Raw genomic sequence first — 5,207 nt, forward strand, 5'->3', positions numbered from 1 at the left:
GGAAGAAGAGGGGAAGGGGAGGGAGCAAGGAAGTGTTAGTGCAGAGGATACAAGGAGAAGGAGTTTGCTGGGTAGAGAGGCAGGGAAGGGTATTGGAGCTGAGGAAACAGTACCTGCGAGGCCAGAAAGGCCCAAGAGGGCGAGCGGCAATCTGCCAGCCAGGGAGGGTCTGGTCGTGTTTGTGTTCCGAGAAGGTAAACAGAGAGCACCTGGGCTGGTTTCCTTCTCTCAGGCCGTCCTGGCAACCACGCCTTACTGAAAGGAGTCCTGACTCAGAGTTGCTGTGCTGTCCCTTCTCCTGTCCCTGCCTGGAAGAGGCCTCTCAGGTTGACCAAGCTTTGCTCCCACCTGTGGGTGAGAAGGGCAGATGGCCGAGAGTGGGTGCGGAGGAGGAGGAAGATTGGATGGCAATGGTCCTGGGAGTTTCATTCACTGGAGGTGTAACTTTCAGGCTCAAACTAGAGGCAAAAGATGGGGCAGTCCATGAGAAACGGGCGGGGGAGCAGGCGTAGCAGAGGGGCCCCGGCTGCTGCCTGGCCGGGAACTTGCCTCTTCTGTTTGTTTGTTAGAAATCATGACTCTGCCATTATTTGCTGTGACATCTTGGGTACTTAACCCCTCACTCGAGACCTCAGTGTCATCTTCTGTAAACTGAATGGCGTGGGCCAGGTGATCTTTCAACTCTCTAATTCCAAGGAAGAAGGAAGTTCAGGGAGCGGTGTGGATTTTGTAGATAAGGGGCCGAGGGTGGGGACTCCCAGACAGGACAAAGTCTCTTCTGGAGGGAGCAGCAGCTTTTTCAGAGTGGGTGGGTGGCGGAGCTCACCTTCCTTTGTTGCTCCTAGGCCTGGTGCAGCCTCAAACCCCGGCAGATACTGAGGAGGTTGGGGAGTGGAGCTCCTCCCCTCACCCAGCAGAGAGGAGCCGAGCGGAGCAGCCTCAGCGAGGGGCGGAGCAGCCTCAGCCAGGCGGCCCGGGAAAAGTGCTAGGGTACAGCTGCCCCAGGCACCTCTGATCCCGATCCCAGCTGCTCTTCTCCTCCCCAGCACTGTATAGCCCACAGGAGCTAAATCCAGGGCAGACCTCAGGCTTCTGCCGAAGGGTAGAGGGTGGCAGTGGGAGATCAGCCAGGCGTCTGGGCCAAGAGCCCAGAGAAGAGCTGGTGGCCATAGCACAGGCTACGTGAGGCTGGGTAGCGGGCTCACCTCCCCTCAGCCCCCACCCACCTCCTGCTGGCCTGAGGCATCCTGGGGACCCCTCAATCCCCACATCTTAGTCACAGTCCCTCAAAGTCCCCGGGTTCACAAGGATTCTATTTGAAGCAATGGTTCTCTCTACTTTTTTTTTTTTTTGAGACGGAGTCTTGCTGTGTCTCCCAGGCTGGAGTGCAGTGGCGTGATCTCGGCTCACTGCAAGCTCCGCCTCCCGGGTTCATGCCATTCTCCCGCCTCAGCCTCCCGAGTAGCTGAGACTACAGGCGCCCGCCACCACGCCCGGCTAGTTTTTTGTATTTTTAGTAGAGACGGGGTTTCACCGTGTTAGCCAGGATAGTCTCGATCTCCTGACCTCGTGATCCACCCGTCTCGGCCTCCCAAAGTGCTGGGATTACAGGCTTGAGTCACCACGCCCGGCCGGTTCTCTCTACTTTTATAAGCACCCAGCACCAACCTTTTGTGAAGATATAAAATCAAAGTAAAAATCTCTATAATTATTATTATTATTATTATTATTATTATTTTGAGACAGAGTCTCGCTCTGTCGCTCAGGCTGGAGTGCAGTGGCGCCATCCTTGGCTCACTGCAAGCTCCGCCTCCCGGGTTCAAGCGATTCTCCTGCCTCAGCCTCCCGAGTAGCTGGGACTACAGGCACCTGCCACAACACCGGGCTAATTTTTTTTTTTTTTTTTTTGTATTTTTAGTAGAGATGGGGTTTCACTGTGTTAGCCAGGATGGTCTCGATCTCCTGACCTCGTGATCCGCCCGCCTCGGCCTCCCAAAGTGCTAGGATTACAGGCGTGAGCCACTGTGCCCGGCCTATAATTATTTTTTTTTAAGCAAACACTCACACATGGATTAAGAGGACCTGTTCACCATTCGCGCGGCAAACGTTTACTGAGCATTTAGTATGCCAAGCCCCGTGCTGGGCTCAGGAGGACCCAGGACCCAGGGTGGGAGCAGAACCCCATGGAACTGCCTAGGAGGTTCAGGAAAGACTCCTTTAGAGAGGAGAACCTTGAGCTGAGACCAGGAGAGCTGGAGAAATGTGGCCAACTGAAGGAGACAGGCCAGCCTGAGCCAGGGCCAGGAGGCAGGGACTGTGAGTAGTTTATTGTGGTTGAAACAGGGAGTTGACAGGGAAATGTTCCTTTTCCTGCACTCACACAATTGTAATGATCTGTGTTGCTATTTGTTTAGTGTCTGTATCCCCTGCTAGACCACAAGCTCCAGGAGTGGGTACAGTGTATATGTTCACTGTTGCATCCTAGCACCCAGCACGATGCCTAGCACAGGGGTCCCCAACCCCCAGACCAAGGACCAGTACTGGTCGTGGCCTGTTAGGAAGCGGGTGCACAGCAGGAGGCGGCTGGCGTTACCACCTGAGCTCCGCCTCCTGTCAGATCAGCAGTGGCATTAGATTCTCCTCGGAGCTTGAACCCTCCTGTGAACTGTGTGTGTGAGGGATCTAGGTTGCACCCTCCTTATGACAATTTAATGCCTGATAATCTGAGGTGGAACAGTTTCATGCCGAAACCAGCCTGCCCCGCCAGCGGAAAACTTGTCTTCCATGAAACTGGTCCCTGGTGCCAAAAAAGTCAGGAACCACTGGCCTAGCACATAGCAAGTGTTCACTTAAATTGGTGTCACAGGAACAAGTAAAAGAAATAATTCTCATGTGGGTGAGAAGGGGCTGTGAAGTCATGCTAATGAGTTTGGACATTATCCCAGGGCCAACAGGAGCCACTGAAGGTTTTGGGTTTTTTTCTTATAATCATTTAGAATTTTGGGTGCAGTGGCTCATGCCTATAATCCCAGGACTTTGGGAGCCTGAGGTGGGTGGATCACTTGGGGAGTTTGAAACCAGCTTGGCCAACATGGTGAAACCCCGTCTCTACTAAAAGTACAAAAATAGCCAGGCATGGCCTGTAATCCCAGCTAGTGGGGAGGCTGAGACGTGATAATCACTTGAACCCAGGGGGCGGATATTGCAGTGAGCTGAGATCGTGCCACTGCACTCCAGCCTGGGCAACAGAGTGAAACTCTGTCTCAAATAATAATAATAATAATAAATGATTTTATTTTTGTTTTTATGAGATGGAGTCTCACTATGTTGCCCAGGCTGGTCTCGAACTCCTGAGTTCAAGCAATCCACCCACCTGAGCCTCCCAAGGTGCTGGGATTACAGGCGTGAGCCACTGCGCCCGGCCCACCGGAGGTTTTAAATAGAGGAATGACATGGTCATTTTTGCCCTTTACAAATCCCTTTTTGGCTTTGGTGTGGAGAACGGCCGGGATCAGAGAGTTCACTTGAGACCTGAAGTCAGTGGTGTCTCTGGAGGGGCCAGCACAGCTTTGAGAGTTTAAGGAGACTCGATTCAGGGGTGCAGGGAGTGACTGGATGCCAGGAGTGAGGGAGACAGAGGTGGCTGGGAGGACACCAGGCTTCTAGCCCTGGCAGGTTTCCCACTGTGGTCCCCTAGGACGGTGTACACGCCCACATTGCCATGCTTACCTCAGGGCATTGTTGATTGATCGTCTCTTTATGGGACTCGCCCCAGCAAGTGGGCCAGGGAGGGAAGGCCAGGGCAGGCCCTGTTCACCTTTGCAGCTCTCATGCCCAGCACATGAGGGTAACTGCTCAGTTACTCTGAGCATAGTAACTGCTCAGTTAATGTTTAGTGGATGAAATTCTGGTTGGAATTTGTGTATACAGCTTTGTTTTCAGAAGGGTGGGAGATAAATTACTGTTTAGTAAATGCAATGTCTTAGACATAGTGCACCCAAAAGAAAAAAATCATTTCAGGGACAGGTGTAGTGGCTCATACCTGTGATCCCAGCAATTTCAGAGGCCGAGGCAGGAGTATTGCTTGAAGCCAGGAGTTTGAGACTATCCTGGGTGTAGGGAAAAGAAAGAGAGATCAAACTGTTACTGTGTCTACATAGAAAGAAGTAGACATAAAAGACTCCATTTTGTTCTGTATTTGAGATGCTGTTAATCTGTGACCCTACCCCCAACCCTGTCCTTGCAAGAGACATGTGCTGTGGTGACTCAAGGTTTAAAGGATTTTGGGCTGTTCAGGGTGTGCTTTGTTAAACAAGTGCCTGAAGGCAGCATGCTTGTGAAAAGTCATCACCATTCTCTTAATCTCAAGTACCCAGGGACACGTACACTGCGGAAGGTCGCGGGGACCTCTGCCCAGGAAAGCTAGGTATTGTCCAAAGTTTCTCCCCATGTGATAGTCTGAGATATGGCCTCGTGGGAAGGGAAAGACCTGATCGTCCCCCAGCCTGACACCCGTGAAGGGTCTGTGCTGAGGAGGACCAGTACAAGAGGAAAGAAGGCCTCTTGGCAGTTGAGGTAGAGAAAAGCATCTGTCTCCTGCCCGGCCCTGGGCAATGGAACATCCTGGAGATGTGGAGAGGAGGCTGGGAGTGACCTGGAGAAACAACTGTTAAGGAGGGGGCAGAGAATCGAGTGGCCAGGGAGCTCGGGGACACACTGGGAGGGCCACCTCAGGCCCGGAGGTCCTGTTGCCTCTTCTCCTGTGCCGTTACCCAGCAGGGTGACCAGGGGCCTGGGAGAGGGGCCAGCACTTTATGAACAAGCCAGTGCCTTGGGGTTTTGTTTCTTCCGGGTTCTGGCTCACCTTCCTCTTGTGGTCAGAAGAATGCAGAATCCTGTGGTTTCCCGCCGCGCCGTCACACGGCCTGCCTGCCGCACTTTCCTTCAGCTCCGTCACTGAACTTTCATTTCTGCAGACGAACCTTATCACCCTCCTCATAACCCCGGTTTCCCCTGCCTCCGCCCCACCCCCAGAGCGGTCCTGCCACCCTGCAAGTGAGCCAGGCTCTTCCCAGCTGCGCTCTGAGTGGGCTCAAGGGTGTTTCCTGGGCATGACACTACCTCTCCCTCCCACTGCCTCCCTGCTCCTGCTTCCCTTCCCTCTGGTCTGGCTGAGGAAAAGGCCCAGAGCTGGCAGAGCAGGTGGA

The 5,207-nt window shown here is 53.4% G+C and overlaps 1 long non-coding RNA gene across 1 annotated transcript; it reads right to left on the reverse strand.

The window, feature by feature from the left end:
- Window positions 1–4,958, reverse strand: LOC135971794 (uncharacterized). Its single transcript, XR_010588054.1, has 3 exons — window positions 4,865–4,958; window positions 4,043–4,109; window positions 1–348 (listed from the first exon to the last, which is right to left on the reverse strand). It is a non-coding gene; the product is annotated as an uncharacterized lncRNA (long non-coding RNA).
- Between the last annotated feature and the right edge of the window lie 249 nt (window positions 4,959–5,207).

The sequence above is a fragment of the Macaca fascicularis genome, chromosome 7 (genome assembly GCF_037993035.2).
Source record: "Macaca fascicularis isolate 582-1 chromosome 7, T2T-MFA8v1.1".
Taxonomy (NCBI): Eukaryota; Metazoa; Chordata; class Mammalia; order Primates; family Cercopithecidae; genus Macaca; species Macaca fascicularis.